Source organism: Suricata suricatta, chromosome 4 (assembly GCF_006229205.1).
Source record: "Suricata suricatta isolate VVHF042 chromosome 4, meerkat_22Aug2017_6uvM2_HiC, whole genome shotgun sequence".
In the NCBI taxonomy this organism is placed as follows: Eukaryota; Metazoa; Chordata; class Mammalia; order Carnivora; family Herpestidae; genus Suricata; species Suricata suricatta.
In genome coordinates this window covers 57159911-57179455 of record NC_043703.1, presented here as the reverse complement: position 1 = coordinate 57179455, position 19545 = coordinate 57159911, and the positions used below count along the sequence as shown (strand labels likewise).

The window sequence follows — 19545 nt, the reverse complement described above, 5'->3', positions numbered from 1 at the left end:
CCATGGTCCCCTGCCAGGTCTCTCCTGTTAGACCTATGAATGCAAACATATGGTATCTATCCTTCTCTGCCTGACTTATTTTGCTTAGCATAGGAGCACATGTACTCCAGTGTTCATAGCGGCACTTTCTACAATAGCCAAATCATGGAAAGAGCCTAAATGTCCATCAACTGATGAATGGATCAAGAAGATGTGGTATATATATACAACGAAGTACTATATGGCAATGAGGAAGAATGAAATCTGGCCATTTATAGCAAAGTTGATGGACCTTGAGGGTGTCATGCTAAGTGAAATTTATTCTATTCTAAGGATGCTGCTGCTGCTGCTGGAATCTAAGGTGGCTAACTCCTAATAATGAGCTACACCCAGAGTTTGAAACTTCAGCTCTAGTTGTTTAAAGAGTATATATGGGAAAATGCATAGCAGGATCATACTTGGATTATAGCCATAGCATGAGCAATCCAAAGGAAAGTATGCACATTTAGATTAAAATATCCAATGTTTTTTTCCAGGCTTCTGTCTAAATCAATGAAACTATAAATTATAGGACTGTAAGGCCCTATCTAAAATCACAAGGCTATTACATACTCCAAAGAGTTTTACTATCATATTTAAATCCAACTTTTAGGAGTACTTGAAAATGTACATATGAAAAAACATGAACTAAAAACTATTATAGTAGCAACTGTATTATGATGATGCAATTATGGTAATTTTGGCTCTATTTCCCCAAATTTTGTATAATGTGGATATGGTTATACCACTTTCATCAAAATTTCAATTTAAAAATAAACAGTCAGCTTGTAGAGCCCTAGGCAACTACAATAATATTTGGCTTACTGACCATCTAAATACCCTTTCAGGAAATATTAATAAATTTTGCTTTAACTTGGACTTTATCCAAATTAACAATTCATCTTATAAACTGATATCCTAACATGTATTGACCTCTATTTAATTTTTTTAACTTTTGGATTTTTTTAACTTTTCAAACTTGACTATGTTTTTAAAAAATACTTTAAATCACCTGTAGTAGAATTTCCTGAGATGAAAGTCATGGGACTCACTCTGCAAAATCATCGCATCATTTCTTTAAAAAAAATTTTTTTTAAATATTTATTTTTGAGAAAAAGAGACAGAATGCAAGTGAGGGAGGGGCAGAAAGAGAGGAAGACACAGAATCCCAAGCAGGCTCCAGGTTCCGAGCTGTCAGCACAGGGCCTGATGTGGGGCTTGAACTCACAAGCTATGAGATCACGATCTGAGCCGAAGTCAGACACTTAACCAACTGAGCCACCCAGGCACCCCATTCATCCTATTATTTCTGATTAGAAACCTACAACAAATATTTTACAGATTTTATTTAACAATGAGATGTTATCAGATTATTTCATATTTTTCCCAACTAATTAATTCTTTCAATTACACTGATGTTAACGATACACCAGAAAAATGACTCATAAATATAGGTTATTAATTAAATGTATAATTTTGGTTCCCCTAAATTGCTACATCTCAATGTGAACTTTAATCAAGACACAAAGTTGTATTTTTTAATTATAAAAGAAATTTATATCCACATAGAAATAAGGAGATAGGATACTAGGAAAAGATAGTGCTATCAATGATTTTAAATGACTGATATCAAAGAGAAAAAAAGACAATTAAAAAACATTTTTAATGTTTATTTTTGAGAGACAGAGACAGAGACAGAGCACAAGCAGGGGAGGAGCAGAGAAAAAGGAGACACAGAATTCGAAGCAGGCTCTAGGCTCCAGCACAGAGCCTGATGCAGGGCTAGAACTCACAAACAGTGAGAAGGTAACCTAAGCTAAAGTCAGAAGCTTCTTCCTGTTTTGTATTATATTAAAGTACATTATGTAATTCATCTGCAAATATTTCAGTATGTATCTCTGAAAGACAAATGGACCCCTTTTTTAAACAGAACCTCAAAACCATTACATAAAAATCAATAATTTCTTAAATCATCGAATACACAGTGCTCAAATTTCAAAATGAATTAATTAATTTGGATTGAAATTTATTGGAATCAGGATTCATATTAAATGTAGATACTATACAAATGGTTTTCACGTCTTTTACAAGCTCTTTTTTAATCAATTCTTTTTATTTGATTGTTATGACTTCCATAATAAAATGTTTTAAAAATAAGTAATTGGTGTCTGTTCTAGGTTATACAGATATAGATGATGAACCTTTTCATCCTGTTATTTCAAGAATCATAACACTATATGTCATTCTAAAGGGCGGTAACCACATTCTCATTAAAAAAATTTTTTTTGACACTTATTTACTTTTAAGAGACAGAGAAAGACAGAGTGTGGGCATGGGAGGGGCAAAGAGAGAGGGAGACACAGAATTCAAGGCAGGCTCCAGCTCTAATCCCACTCCTCTAAGTCCCTGATTTTCAAACTTGGGCATATATTAAATCATAAATATTAACTGATAATGAAGATGTCAAGCTCATAACATTAAGGTATACTTCATTCTTGAAGGTCCCATTCCAGATGTGAAACCATTCATCTTCTTAAACTAGAACTAGGTTAAAATAATTACCTCAAGGAGAAGAAATTATTTGTAATGTAAGCAAGTTTAATGAGAACTTTGAAATTGCCATTGGATATTTTAGCCAAATCAATATACTATGAGCCAAATCAATTTTTCTCTCAGATTGAAAGTGCTATTTCCTATAGGTTAAACAAACAAAAAAAATTGTTAAATGTTCTTGGGAAATGGCAGAAAAATGGTCAAATGTATTAAACATGCATCAAGCATGTGTGTGCCAACTAGATTTTAAAAATAAAGATATAATTGACATTTATCAAATGGCATGTTTAAAGTATACAATCTGATAAATATTATTATATGAATATTTCACCCATGAAACCATTACTACAATCAAAATAATGAACTCTGCCCATTACCCTCCAAATTTTCCTAGTCTATAATTCTGCCTTTGAATTTCTATAATGAATAATGATGTTCAACAAGTGCTAATTTGCCATTTGTATTGCTTTTTGGTTAAGCAGCTGTTGAATACATTTGCCCATTTTGTTATTGGGTTTGTTTATTATTTGGTTTTAATAGTGCTTTATATATTCTGCATACCAGCCCTTTGTCAAGTAAGTGATTTGGAGATTTTTTCCCAGTCTCTGGCTTGTCATTGCATTCTCTCACCAACCAATGTCTTTTGAAGAGTGTAAGTTTTAACTATGAAGTCATACTTAATATTTTTATTTATGGATGGTGCTTTTGGTTTTGTTCCCAAGAGATTTTTGCCTAGTCCAAGATTTTCTATGTTTTCTTTATGAAATTTTATAATTCTACTTGTTCTATCCATTATTGAAGGGCACTGGAATCTCCACTAAAATTTTACATTTGTATATTCTTTTTTGAATTTTCAACATATAATTTACAGCACAAAAATTTAGGACTATGTTCTCTTGATGATTTAATTCCTTTATTATTATGAAATGAACTTCTTTATCCCTATATGTAATAATAGCCTCTGCTCTGAAATATAACTTCTGATCTAACATAGTAACTCCAGTTTTCTTTTGGATACTGTTAACATGGTATATCTTTTGCATCCTTTTAACTTCTATGTATCTTTATAATTAAAGTAAGTTTCTTATAGATACTATATATATTTGGGTCTAGATTTTTAAAAATTCGATTCCAATGACCTCTGCCTTTTAATTATAATATTTAGGCAATTCACATTTGTAGGAAAGTGGATGGACCTCGAGGGTGTCATGCTAAGCAAAATAAGTCAGGCAGAGAAAGACTGATACCATAGGTTTGCACTCATAGGTCTAACAGGAGAAGAGGAGAAATCTAATGGAGGATCAAGGGGAGGGGAAGAGGGAAAGAGAGTTGGGGAGAGAGAGGGACGCAAAACTTGAAAGACTATTGAATACTGAAAACGAACTCAGGGTTGAAGGGGAAGGGGGGAAAAGAGGTGGTGGTGATGGAGGAGGGCACTTGTGGGGAAGAGCACTGGGTGTTGTATGGAAACTAATTTGACAATAAACTACTTAAAAAAAGATTTAGGCCATTCATATTAATATAATATTGATATGATAGGGTTTAAATGTATATGTTCTTTATTTCCTTTTTATCTGATTTATTTCAATTATTATATAATTTATCTTCCTTGTTGGCTTACAGTCTATTATTCTTTTTTACTTTAGTGGTTGCTTTAGGGTTTATAATATGCATCTTTAATCATAGACTAACTTCAAGTAACATTATACTAATTTAGGTATAAGTATCAGAACCTTGTTAACAATATACCTGCAATGTCTCCCTTCTGAGCTTTGCGCTATTGCTATTATATACTTCCTCATGTTATAAACCCTACAATCATTATCACTTTTACATTAAAGTCAATGATCTTTTAAAGATACCTAAATTTTAAAAACTCACATATACTTACCCATTAATTACCATTTTTAGTGCTCTTCATTCCTTTCTGTAGGTCCAGGCATCCTTATGGTTTAATTTTAATTAATTAAATATTAATATTAATAAATTCTTTTATTTTTCTATGTTTAAAAAGTATTTTGCCTATTTTGAAAGGTGTTTTTGCTTGGTAAAGAGTTCTATATGACAGTTTTTTTTTTCTTGCAATGTTTCAAAAATACTGCTCCACTATCTTCTAGCTTAAATTGCTTCTGATGAGTAATCTGCTGTTACTCTTATCTTCTGTTTTTCTTTGGCTGTTTTTAAGATTTTTTGTCCCTTTGTCACTTGTTTTAAGTGATTTGATTATCATGTTACTTGATACTATTTTGTTCATTTTCCTTATGTGGTATTTCTTGGCTTACAGTTTTTATCAAATTTGGAAAATTTTTGGTCCTTATTTCTTCTATTTTTCTTCAAGTAATTATTTTCTTTATATGTCTCATTTTGGATAATTTTTATTGCTAGGTCTTCATCTTTTCTTTGGCAATGTATAGCATGCCATTAATCTCATAATATGTGTCTTATCTTTGACACTGTTAATTTTAGTCTAGAAGATCCCTCCATTTAACATGTTCAATTTTACCTCCATCTTCTCCAACATATCAATACAGTCCTGACTGTTTTAATGCTCTTGACTACCAATTCACCATGATATCATTTTGAGGTCAGTTTTTTTAAGTTTATTTATTTTGAGAGAGACATAGAGAACATGAAAAGGGGAGGGGAAGAGACAGAGTGAGAGAGGGAGAATCCCAAGCAGGCTCCATGTGCTCAGGTGTGCACAGAGCCCAACTCAGGACTCAAACTCATGTAACTGTGAGATCATGACCTGAGCCAAAATCAAGAGTTGGATGCTTAACTAAGTAGGGTCAGTATTAAGTCAATAATTTTTCTTATGTTTACCTGCTTCCACAGCTTTAGTAGTTTTGACTGAATGCCAGACATTGTAAAGTTTACCTTGTTGGCTACTAGGTATTTTTGCATTCCTATAAATATCCTTGAGCTTTGTTCTGAGACACGGTTAAGTGACTTGGGTCGCGCTTTAGCCAACAACAGAACTGTGTTCTTGTGCGGGATGGGAACAGAGCATTCATTAATTTTTCCCACTACTAAGCTAATAAGATCCTCCAGACTACTCTACCAATTACCCTATGAACTACGAACTCTGGCTGATGGAAAGAAGTACTATTTCTGGCCCTGTGTGAGCCTGAATGCTGTTCTACAGAATTCTTTTAGATGGCTGTTTCTCTAACCTGGAGTAGTTTCCTTACACATATGCATTTACCAGCACTCTGCGAAGTGTTCAAGGGGGATCCTCTCCAGATCTTTGAGGTCCTTATTCTATGCCGCTCTTTCCTCTCTGGTACTCTGCCCACTGCATAATCTAGTCTCCTTGGACTGCGAGTTCTATCAACTCAGACTGCCCTGTGCCATGCCTCAGAAACTTTTTCTAGGTAGTAATAAGGGCATCAATGATAGTGCTTGCCTCTTTCATGGCCTGATATCTAACATCTTAAGTGCTATTTCAGTTTTTTTCTAGGTTGTTTGTTTTAAGTTTTTTTAGGCAGGAGAGTAAATTCATTCCCTTTCACTTCTTCTTGACAGGAACTCTTAATTTTTAATATATCCAATGGACAGTAGAAAGGTGAATAAATTTATCACTGGTAAAAACCAAATGACTATGTCTTAAAAACATGATTTTTTAAAGGTACGGTCCAGGCTTCCCCCATGGCAATGTGCTCCTGAGATGTCCTGAACTAAAATAATCTGTCCTTTTACAGATATTTTGGGCAAAAGACACACAATTCTTTAGCTTTTATTTCTGTGTCAGACTAAGTGTTACTAGCAGCCTGCAGAGTGAGCTTATATTTGCTAATAAAATGTGTCATTTATAAAGTAAAACTAGTATATTTCAAGATTACTTGGGCCTCTAATTCAGGGTTCTACTAAAACATTTAGCTGCCATGCAACACAGTAGGGATTCTCACAATTTGTGGGAAGAATACTTCATTATCTGTTTATCTGTCATCAGTGCTCTCTTGAATTGTGCTGGTTTTTGTGGTGTTTTCAATTGGTCATGCTTTTCAAGTCAATAACGTTTATTTATTAATTACTACATGTTTCACTTTATCATTCCCATATTCAATTTAGTTTTTGGAGAAGGCTGATTAACCCAATAGTTACAGTAATGCATATATACATTAATGATAGTTTTGGCTTATTACATTAGCCTTGTTGCTTAAAGTAGGTGTATTTATAGACCTTCCAAATTGGCTCCCCATTTCATCAGCAAACTGCTATTTATGAATATATGTTACTTAAGTAAATCACAACATATTTTCATGCTAAGTACAATAACATATTTTTATAGAGAGGACACTTAATAGGGCATAATTCTGTAATAGGGTAAGTCATATAAAATTGTCATTTTTTAAGGTAACCACATGAAAACATTGTCATTTTTAAGGTAAAAATATTAAAATAACAATTTTATATGGCTTAACCTAATAAAGCAAATACATATTTTTCATAAAAATATATGTATTTCATTTCCTTATAAGTTAAGTGACAATTTATACAAATTGTTAGCAACAAATTTACCATAACTTATCGTACTCTCTAATTTCTTGTCTACTATAAAGGTGGAAGTTGTAGAATGGGTAGGCCTCAGCCTTTTATCCCACATAAATGAGTAGAGGTTTAAAAAAAGAGGAAGAGTTAGAAAGTCACTGCCATTACACTCCACTGGAAGATAAACTAAACACAATTTAATTAAGCAGATACAGCTCAGGTCCCTCCACTACAAAATCATATCTTAATACTAACATGAAAATCTGGTTAAAATAGACTTCAAAGGCACTTTGGATGAAAAAGACATCAAAAAGATACATCCAGTCAGGAAACTATGGGAACTGAGAGCAGGAATTGTTTCCAAGAAATCAACCCTATCTATTAAAGGACAGGTAGTATATACATAAATAAGATTTCTGTAAAGTGCCATCTTCTTAAGTCCCATTTTACAGTTCTGTCAATGCTTTCAGAGTATTTGGGTTACCTTTAAAGCCTGAAGTAATTACACCTGCCACAATTCTGTTTTCATATACAAATATTTTATTGCCCTTTTAAAATATACTCGTTTATAAATTATACTCACTTTGCTTTTTTAGAATTTCTAATTCTTGGTTACATCCATCAGAATGACTCTAAAGACTAAACCAGTACTTTCTGAATATTTTCTGACCAAAATTAACACCTTGGTATCTAGGTTCACAATGGGAGGGTTTGTTTTCCCCTGTAAAAGCTGCTGTATTACTATAACTTCACCATATTTAACATATTTCCTTCTAAACAGAGAATTTTATCATAAGATATCATTAAGAAAATCAAAAAACACTTTTGCATTTCCCCTAAGAAAGATTTGTCTGTGGAACCCAATGTTTTTTAACATTGGTCTTTTTTTTTTCAGTGGTTTTTTTTGTGTGGGAGGGGGGAGGGGGGACAAGGGGCAAAGAAAGAGGAAGAGAGAGAATGCAAAGCAGGCTCTATGCCATAAGCACAGAGCCCAACGTGGGGCTCAATCTCATGAACTGTGAGAGCATGACCTGCGCTGAAACTGTCAGATGCTTAACCAACTGAGCCACTAGGTACCCCTTTAACATTGCCCTTTCTGAGTTAACCAGAGTCTTTGTTTATAAATCTATTATGCTTGAGTTAAATATTATTGCCTCTAAACATGCTCATCATTTCTCATATTATTTAAAAATTTTCCTTCTCCTTAGTTACCTTTAACTCAAGCTAATGACATCAATCCTAGCATTTACCACCTAATATTTTTTAAAATATTAGGTTCTAATATTAAAAAGGGGGAGGAATAAAAATACCCAGACAAATGAGACTTGCAAACTATATTCAATATAAAATTTTATATTTGAAAAAAAATCTTTTATAATAGAAATTCAGAAAATAAAGTACACTAAATTGCCTTGTTTGGCAGGTATGGTTATAAAAGTTGAGAATCACTAGTCTATAATTCTCGCTTCATTAACCTACTGTAACAGACCCAACATTATACTGCAAGTGCTGTTTTTAAAAGTACCAAGGGGGGCGGTGCCTGGGTGGTTCAGTCAGTTGAGCATCCAGCTACAGCCCAGGTCATGATCTCGCGGTTTGTGGGTTTGATCCCTGCGTCAGGTTCTGTGCTGACAGCTTGCTCAGAGCCTGGAGCCTGTTTTCAGATTCTGTGTCTCCCTTGCTCTCTGGCCTTCCCCTGCTCATGCTGTCTCTCTCTCTCTCTCAAAAAGTAAAAAAAATTGTTTAATAAAAAAAGCACCAATGACTTTAGACACCAACGGGCAAGCTTGTGAGTGAAAGGAGGTGTTATTAAAAGTTACACAGAAAAAAAGAGACATACAGGCCTGTCCAACAAGATATAGTTGTAACAAGGACTAATCATAATTGCCAAATCCAAACCCTCTTATGTTTTATTTTGGTTAACCACAAAAGTTGTACATTTTATACTTAAAAAATATATATATAGTCATAATTTTTCATTCTTCCTCCTGTCCCCAAGTCCAACTCCCAATTTTGCAGCTATCCACTGTGGAAGGTACCCTTTCAGACTTGTTCTCTGCATTTACCTATGTATATATAAAGTTTTCTAGTTGTTACATAAATGAAATGATATGTATTCGTCAGTGCCTTTCTTTTTCATATGAAATATCTTTTCCTATTTTCTTAAAGAAGTGCATTTGTAACTATTTCATTCTAATGTTGAATAATGAAACCACTTCCATTTTTCTCCATATGTTTCCCCCTCTGCAAGAAATAACCACATAAATTCTCTATGACCCTGTGGTAGTGTTTTATTCTAGGTATACAGAAATAAAACTTCTGAATAGAAGTATTCACATTTAAAATGGATACTGCTAAACTTTTCTCCTAAAAAAGATGAAGCTATTTACACTTTGTTCAATAGTTTATAAATGTCTACTTTCCAATTTTACTTTGTAATAAAATTACCTTAATATTGCTTAGGTGTTTTTAAAAAAATTCTTTAAATTTCTCAGAACACTGATATAGTTAAATAACTCTTCCAAACTTTATGAGCTATGTTTTTACTTCAATGAATTTCCAACTTATATTCTTTTTTATTTTCTACCAGGTTGGTTTTTTGTTCATACTGATTTGAGAGCACAGCCTGTATACTCTGAGTATTAATTTTGTCTATTACACATCAGTTATTCTGACAATTCAGTTGCTTGCTTTTTTTAATGGCATCTAAGTTTAATGCCTCACTTCACAAGGCCTTCTCTACTCCAAAATGTTTTTCAAAATTCACTTCTAAAGCTTTCACCATTTTGTTTACTTTTATTTAGCCCATCTAGATTTTGGTTTTGACATAGTGGTATGAAGTGGGTCCTAATTATCTTTACCTCAACTGGATAGCCAATTGTCCCACACCATTTATAGAACAGCTCTTCCATTACTCATTTACCAACAATAAATTCTTACGTATCCATGGAGCTCCTCCTGAATTCCAAATTCTGTTCCTATCATCAACATTCTCATTGCTACTCCAAATTCTTATTTTTTTAAGTGTGATTTTATAATATGTTTTCATCTTTGATAGGTATCTTCCCCTTTGTTATGCTTCTTTTTGAAATCTATTTGGCCATTCTTGTGTATTTCATCTTCTCAAAACTTGAAACATCAGTTTGTCAACTTCCATCTTAAAATCCAATTATCATCTAATTAGGATTACACTAACTATTGACTCATTTGGTGAGAACTGCCAGTTTTACAGTATTAAGTTGTCAAATTCAGGAATATAGTATGCATGCTTTCCATCCTTTAAGATCTTGTAGTTTTGTTTTATTTTTATAGTTGCTGCACATTATAAGAGGTTCTTAAGTATTTTATAATTTTGGCTTCTACTTTTTTATTGTTTTTCATATTTTTGCTGCTGTATAAGAAAGCTAATGAATCGGGGTACCTAGGTGGCTCAGTTGGTTGAGTATCTGACTCTTGATTTTGGTTTAGGTCATGGTCAAGTGGTTCATAGGATCTAGCCTTGCCTTCGGGTCTGCATTCACAACACGTAGCCTGCTTAGGAATCTAGCTCTCTCTTTCTCTCTCTGCCCCTTCCCTGCTCACACTGTCTCAAAATAATCTTAAAAAAAAAAAAAAAAAAAGCTAATGAATCTTCTAAGTTATAGCCAGTTGGTTCACTAAAAATCTCTTTGTGACTCAAACCACTTTATGTTGACTATCCTGTATTTCTGAAGTAGGCAATCATATCAACTGAAAATACTAACAGTGATATACCTCAACTCACCACCCATTACACAAGCACCCCTTGTTTAGATGTCAATTTTTTTTTGTTTCTTATCGCATTGGCTGAGACTTTAGGACAAATGTTATGTTCCTATCTTTTTATGGAAGTGCTTCTAATATTTCACTGACATTTAATATAGGCTTCTGATAGAGACCCTTTACTAGGTTATTTCTTATTAATAGTTTTCAGGGAAAACTGAATTATAGAAAATGATATTTTTAGTACCAAAGAGATAATCCTATAGTTTTACCCTGTAATTAAGATAGTGAATTACATCAATATGTTTTCCAATACTGAATCAATATTATACTCTTGGGATTCAACATATCAGAACTGATATGATTTAATGATTAAAAGCCCAGGCTCTGGAGTCAAATGCCTGGGTTCAAATTCCAAATCTTTCACTAGGAGATTTAAAGAATTAACAAATGATAGATGAATAAATGGTAAAAATAAGAATAGGCTATCTAGATGACAATGATTAGACATGTCTGTCAAAGTTCCAGATATAAATATCCTATGGCAAGCAGCCTCCTTGCCCTTAAAGGGCTCTCTCTTTTAATGTTGTAACAGCCAGTTCTAAAAGATACATCACCCTTCTTTAAAGTGAAAAACTAAAGTTCAAGGAGGTAAGGTAACATGTTCATGTTAATATATAGCCAATAACGGAAGAAGCTAACAAATAACCCTGCATCTGCCTAATTTGATGCTCTTTCGACTACAAAACTGGGAAAAGATATAGTCACAAGATATCAACAGAATAAATTGTGGCATGATTTTAATTTCTAAAAGTGAGCAATGATTTGAATAAACTCATACTTTTGAAAATATTAACCTGAAAGCAGCCTGAAAGTGAATTAGAGGGACAACTGCCCCTACATTTTCTCCAAAGGCTACTCTATCACACACATTAGGCCAGTTTAAAAAAAATACAATTAAAAAATTTAAAAAATTACATTAAAAAATACAACTGCTATCACACAGTGGCATATGAGGAACAGTGATGCACCTAACGATCTAAAGTATCAGAAATAGCTTGTCCTAACACAGAAGAAACAAAAACATAGTTCATAAACTATAATCTAAAATGTAAGAAAAACAAGTATGTATTACAAGTGAAAATATTACATGGAAAAAAATCAAATCCTAAGAACAAAATGGTAAATTGAGAATGCCTGTCATAAACAAAATAAAAAAACCCAGAAAGTGCAAACATAATTAAATCACATTATAAATGTTTTCATTTTAAAAATTTAAGGAAATCTGGGCCACCTGGGTGGCTCAGTGGGTTAATAAGCGTCCAACTTCAGCTCAGGTCATGGACTTGGGATTCATGAGTTTCACCTTTGTGTTGGGCTCTGTGCTGAGAGCTTGGAGCCTGCTTTGGATTGTGTCTCTTTCTCTCTCTGTTCCTCCCCTGCTCGCACTCTGTCCCTCTCTCTCTCAAAAATAAAGATTAAAAAACAATTTAAGGAAATCTTAAGAAAAGTTGATTTTGAAGTAAATGAAATGACTATTCTTTCAAGCTAGATCTCAAAAGTCGTTGCTATACATAACATCTATTTCTACAAAACAAAGTATATAACTACTTTTTAAAAGAAGTGTTAACCATACTTTAAAATGTACTTAAACATCTGTTTAGAACCCCCAAAGTAGATTTCTTTTCCTCTCTTGGGGGAAGGGGATAATAAAGAAATCACTAAATTTTCTAAATTATTCTGTTCAAATATATATTGAAATGTGGGTCCTGAAGAAGGAAAATAAAAAACAATACCTATCAGATATTTGTGATAAGAGACTGATTAACACAATCTAATTTATCAAACTTGGATAACTTTTTTTTTTTAACGTTTCTTTATTTTTGACAGAGAGAGAGTATGAGCGCACACATGCAATCAAGTGAGGGGCAGAGAGAGGAGACACACAATCTGAAACAGGCTGCAGACTCTGAGCTGTCCACACAGAGCCAGACTCAGGGCTCAAACTCACAAACCATGAGATCATGGTTGGACACTCAATCAACTGAGCCACCCAAGTGCCCCAAACTTGGTTAACTTTTATATCAAGGTTTACTTCAAAGTACACATCTGTAAATGATGAATCACTGAATTCTACTCCTGAAACCATTATTACATTGTATGTTAACTAAATAGAATTTACACTTGATCTTAGCCAAAAGGCTGAGAAGTGATTAACTAAATAGAATTTAAACAAAAATTTGAAAAGAAAAAAATGGTACCAAACTTTTTATTTCTAAAAACTAGCACATAAGAGATCACAGGAAGCGAAGGAGGAAAAGAGATACGAAAGTCAATCAGAAGTAACAGTTTCATTTGTAAAATAAAAACCTAACACATATGTGGCATGTCTGTATAGGATTTAAAAAATAACGAACTACAGGGCCTAAACCCCAATGAGAGTTCAACAAATGGATCTTACTACTATAGACACAGGAATAGTCTTCCACTGGAAAAAGAAAAAAGAAAGCCATAAGGAATTCACTTTTGCATATTTTTATCCCACTCTGGAAAAGAATGCCTGAAGTTGCTTGGAATATAAGATCAGTATACTCATAAAAAGGAACAGAGGCATTGGATATGGACTGCACTGCAAGATTAAGATTAAGAATAAAAAGAAAGCTTTTATTATATTCTCTTTGCTAAAAAAGCAGTTAAAAACTTTTGAGTAAACTAATTGTTCCAATATAGTAGTATTAATGTAAGCACTTATTTGGTACTTTGTATTCATGACTTTCAACATCTTTTTAAGTGCTCATATTTCTGTGGGGGAGACAGGACAGATATTCTCAATTTTAAGGATTAGGAATTTAAGATTGAAAAAACTAATCTGATATCATATGCTAATAAGGGTGAGGTTGAAACTAAGATGCATGGTACTAATCTCCTAAAAAACAAAATAGCTGGAATTATCAAGCTGTTTCAAGTACTAGCAAAAGGATGGTGGGAGAATGAATTGTTAATTTCTCTTTAAAGCAAAATTTAAAAAGTCCAATATTTACTAGGTAGCAATTTAGTTCAAAAGGTTCATGCTGCCTTAAAAATGTAAGATAGTATATATAAAGCATGAAAAATGCTAGTATAAATAAATTTTAAAAATCAACTTAAGTTCCAAAATTTTATGTTTGGTTGGTTTTAATGTTTATGGGGGGGGGGGGAACAATCCTGATTTTATCCAGGCAGCTCTCCATCTTATACATCTTTACTCTTTCTAACACCTAATACTATCCTTCATATACAGAACATATTTACTAATACCCACAAATTAAAAAATGCTTTATGCTATATTCTTGTTCTCCTGATGACACAAAATGATGTCATTACTCTTGATGACAGAGTAACCCTGGCCAATCAGATTCATGTAACCATAACCTGGGGCCCCACTATTCACCTGGTGATGGTATATGAAACAAAGTGCTGAAGAAAACAATTGCCTTAGAAATACACATCTACAAATTGAGAAACTTCAAAGAGCCAGTTCATGTGAATGAATTTTCAAAGCAACTGATATTTGTCCTCTAAATCACCATATCTTATCTTTAAGTAATCCTAATAAATATTTTAGAAGATATTTCTAGGTCTTTCTTCATCGCCTTAATCTGCACATGACACAACCTTTCCTTGATGACTCAAGCTCATCAATGTAAACATCAATTATTAGACTGTTCTGTAACATAGTGACTCTTCTTGGAGTTATAAGAGGTGTCTGTTTACATCTTCACTAACTTGTCCGTCTCAGACTACTTTTAAAAACAAGGTTTCCTACCACCAGCTCCCTATTATTATCACTTATGGGTCACCAGTACTCTACCCAAAGTTTATAAAATGCCAGTTGTAGTTTAAAATAAGTAAAACCAAAATAGGCAGTTAATATACTTAACTTTTATTTTTTTAATGTTTATTTATTAATTTTGAGAGAGAGAGAGAGCGAGCGAGCAAGCAGGGGAGAGGCAGAGAGAGAAAGATCCCAAGCAGGCTCCATGCAGCCAGCACAGAGCCTGATGCAGGACTTGATCCCACAAATTGTGTGATCATGACCTGAGCCAAAATCAAGAGTCAGAAATTTAATTGACTGAGGTACCTAGGCACGCCAACCTTTACACAAAATTTAAATCAAGTCATGATGTAGCTATTTTCACTGCTCTAAGATCTGGCTCAAAGAGTTTTCTTTCTTTCTTTCACTTTCTACTTCTAATACCTAGTCTAGGCTGTTGCTAGAAGTCTGACTACAAAATAACAATTACAACAATATATATTTCTGCATATTTTACTTTTACTATAACATAGGGAACAAACATAAATAATAGTCATAACAAAACGCACCAATCATGTAGACAAACAATATAAGACGCCTTACATTATATGCTATGAGGACAATTACCTAGCCCAATTATTAGCCAAGAGTCTGCAAACTAGGTCCACTGGCCACATCCAGCCCAGAGCCAGCTTATTTGTTTGTCCCTTGAGTTAAGAATAATTCTTATATTTATAAAAAAATATTTAAAAAATAAAAAATACTCAATAGAGACTATAAGTAAACTGCAAAGGCTAAAATATTTACTATCTGGCACTCTATAGTAAAAGTTTGTTGATTCCTGTTCTGAGCTGTAATAAACAAATACATATAAGACATATATGAGCTATCTCTTACATATAAAACTTAAGCTATTAATACGTCAAGGCAGACATATAGTTCTTTCAGTGATGAGCTCATAATGATACAGCCAAACTATCTTGTCCAGTCCTGCCTATTCCTTTTGATCATGCCCTGGGGCTTAGCCAAAATCTGTACGAAATCTTCTTTCTATCTTCCTCTTAATACTTATCCTTAGATTCTCTCAGACTGGTCTCCTTGCTACCACTTCCAGCTCTGGATGCCAATCTTTTTGCTAAGTCCTTCCCAAACTTCAAGTCTGACTTCTTCTAAATGCCTTCCATGATCATTCTAGCCCTCAGTGGCCTCATTTTCTTGCCATGCAACTTAATAATAACATATTTTTGCTAATGATTTCCTATGTGTTAATCTAGTATCCACAATATTTTCTAAACAACTTCAAGGAAGGAAAGCTATCACACTGCTTTGGTATCCCCACTGTAGTAACAGCTCATCATCCTCTTAGCACATCATCTCTCTATCTTGGAGAAAAATAACCTGAGGACTGGTAATGGATGATTCCAATACGTGACGGGAAATATCAAAGGATGACACTCACAAAGTAACTTGATGGAAGACCATAAGCTACACTGCACACTTAGAAAGTGTATGTGAAGACAAAACTATAGAAGGATAGAGAGATAAGGATCAAGAGATAAAGAAACTATTGAATACTCTGAAATAAAAGGAGATCAAAATATTTAAAAAATTAGGGGCACCTGGGTGGCTCATTTGGTTAAACACCTGACTCTTGATTTTGGCTCAGATCATGATCTTGCAATTCCTGGAATCAAGCCCTGCACTGGGCTCTGCACTGACAGCAGAGGCTGCTTGGGATTCTCTCTCTCCCCCGTCTCTCTCTGCCTATCCCACATCCACACTCTTTCAAAATAAGTAAATAAACTTAAAATATATATATACTTAAAATTATAAAAGCTTACGATACATGTTAAAAAACAAAATTTTCCTTTGAACACTACTGGCTATTAATGTCCTTTTAACAAGCAGCTCTTAACGCTGATATCCTTAAGGGCCATTTTATTCTTTTCTTTTCTTTTTTTTTTTTTTTTTTTACAATGTGATAACCAAAGCACTACAAGATTCAATGGGATAGACAGGCATTGTATTCTAAGTGTTTAGATTTTCATTATTCTAAATTTATTTGAAGTGTGCTAGAGATTGCTAGAAAAAAACAATCATTTATCTTTTGATTACCTGGTGAATAAAATTGGAAATTGTGTGCATATCACTACATCACTTCCAAAGATGACATCTAAACTCATTTTCACAGAAAAATGCACCAAGTTTATTAAAACAATTTTTATATTACTTCATCAAACTGTATTATAAAAATATAGGCAAAATATAAGGTGCACAAGCCTTGCATGTATGAACATAAAAAAACCCCACTAATGTTTTAAAACAAGCGTAAATATTACCCATGAGTTTAAACTGAAAATACTGCATACTATAAATTAAGTGCTTTTTACCTAAGTAAAGCTACAAAAAACAATGAGAATATTAAGCCTCTATTCTTTCTTTGTGTACTGGGTTTAATAATCTCTCAGTCCTTACCTATGCCTGGTTGGCCAAAAAGGGAGAGTTATTCTTAATTAGCAATAAAATATGCTTAATATTATATTGTAGAGATTTGACAATTAAAATGTAATTGTTAAATGCATGGTAAAATGAATCAGCTCTCAATTACTCACATGACGAAGGGAAGTGATGACACAGATGACACCATATGATAATCCTAACACCAGTTTTTTCAAATGCAGACCATTAATTTGGGAGAAGCAAACTGCCCTTATAATTACGTTTGACTGAGACCAGTGTTAATCAGAAGTTGATTTTCCCTAAATATTCAATGATTTTGAGGATTCGAAAGGAGAAATAAAAAGGAAAAAGAGAGAGTTAATTCAGAAGCATACAGGTGGCTAAAGGCGACCTGCCTGGGATAAAAAAATTTTTTCTGTCAACCAACATAAGAAAACTGAGAGATAATCTATGAAGGAAAAGAAAAAGAAACCCAGTAAAATTAACATGATAGGGCTAAAATTTTTTCATATAACATTATTTATAAAATTATTGATTTTTTTTCCTGTTAAATCATCCTTTCTTCCTACTAACTGGTGTTATTACTAACGGCAATAATTATCAGTGGGCCAAAAAGCTGAAAGCACATTTTGGTTCTATGTTATAAAAGATGTGTTAAAAATCCTTTTTATCATTGTTTTCTGTTAAGAGCACCATCTGTCTCAATAGCACTTTATCTCATTACTTTGGATAAATCAATTCAACCAAAACAATACCAAAAAGGCAGAGAAGGACTCATTTCTCTGAATATGAGGTTTAGACAAAACTTACAAGATGGCAAGAATTACAGATTTAGCAAATACACAAAAACTAAATATTTATCCAAATACAAGATCATAGTCCCAAAGCTCAATTAAGTTGCTGCCTAACATATGGCTCCAACTCCTGAGTAGCATATGTTTAGTACTGGTGCTTGTAATAATAGCAAGGTGGTAAAATATTATAGTTAACAGTTCAACTTTAGTTACTTCAGTATTATAATACATAAAAACACACCAACTTTGGTTTCAAGACCAAAGATTAAAAACACAGACCACAGTAAGAAACAATTACGTTGCTCAGTTGTAAAAGTCCATACTGAACACAGGTATGAGGATTATACTGTAAAAGAAAAAAAATCTTGTCAGCTTATTATTCTTAGAAGATGCTCAGACAGAGATGTCCAAAGAAACTTAAATAAAATTTCATAAAAGAAAATCTCCAATTCACGATTCCTAACACCCTAGCAACCATTACACACCTCTCTCTCCTCACAAATGTCTCAAAGCTTTTAACGCTAACAGTTTAGAAAAAGAACGATTAACGACTACATTAATTAAAAGAGCCACCGTTCTGCTCCAGACTGTATGACAAAATTATTTGTTCATTTTCCTTTACCTAACGCATGGCGTCCTTCCACAGCCGTGTCAAAAGTTCAAAGATCCAGGTTGTTCAACAGGGCGAGGACTGCAGCCTCCAGTCAACCTCCTGACCGAACAGGTGGTTAACTCAGCTGGGTAGAGGAACTGCCAGGTACTGGCACCAGCCAAACAGGATCAAACACACAAGGGTGGGTTTTCGAGGTTTTAACCCCCAGATGAACTGGGGAAAACTCTCTTCCGAAAAGCGTTCACGTTCGGCGGCTGCCAGGTGGCCGAAGCCCAAGGCGCGGCGGCCGCTTGGCGATCTCGTCCCTAGGGCTCCGCGCTCGACCCCCGAGCTTCGGGGAGCGGCGCTGCTCACCGCCGGCCGCGGGGCGGAGGAAAGGCCGCCCGCGTCCCCGCACCGCCGCCTCTGGCTAGAGGCGGGGCGGCAGCCTCGTCCCCGCAAACGCCTCGGGGCAAGACTCGGGCCCGGCAGGTGCCGGAAGAGTTGACGGGTCCTGTCCACCACCCTTCCCCCCTTCCCCACCTCGCCCACACACCCCCGCTACTACCCTCTGCCCACAGCGCGCCCAGAGGACGGAATGGGCCGGGCCCCTCGACGGGCCCGAGCCCCGCTCGGCGCCCCGGCTCCTCAGACCCAGCCTAACGGTATCCGTGGCGCTTGCTCCGGGGCGGGACGGGAGTAGGACGGCTCGGTCTTCCCCGCCTTTCCCGAAGTGAGCGCCCGCGCTCTCACCTCCGAGTCACGCCGCTCTGAGGCGGAAGAAGGCGGCTACCCTGGCGCCTCTTCTTCGGGTTCCTGATCGTTCTCGGTCTACCTCAGCGGCAGAGCCAGCTCTCGGGACCGCTGCGGCCCCCGGCGCACTGACTGTTGGTGTGGTTTTCCGGTAGTGACGGCGCCGCCTCAGCCCCGCTCTTCGCTCCCTCTCCGCGTAGCTCCCGCTTTCTGTTTCACCCGAGGGACCACGAACGCCGCCGCCGCCATGCTTACTACGGAGCCGGGAGGAGGAGCCCGGAGTCGGCGCGCCCAGTGCGGCTGCGCGAGCCTCGCCGACGGCGCCCCCCGGCCGGCCAGGACCCAGCGTT

At 35.2% G+C, this 19545-nt stretch overlaps 1 protein-coding gene across 4 annotated transcripts in view; it reads right to left on the bottom strand.

Moving 5' to 3' along the window:
* The window catches only part of FNDC3A (fibronectin type III domain containing 3A), a 136796-nt gene extending 117319 nt beyond the window's left edge, over positions 1 to 19477 (bottom strand). Inside the window, exons 1-2 of one of the 4 annotated variants that reach the window (XM_029936773.1) lie at positions 19196 to 19477; positions 18473 to 18562 (exon numbers count right to left, since the gene is read on the bottom strand). The gene's annotated coding sequence lies outside the window, so the exon portion shown is untranslated. Of the gene's footprint in view, positions 1 to 17208; positions 17328 to 18472; positions 18563 to 19195 lie in introns of those variants that run through there. The other 3 variants (XM_029936772.1, XM_029936777.1, XM_029936774.1) reach the window with 3 other exon arrangements.
* Positions 19478 to 19545: the final 68 nt, after the last annotated feature.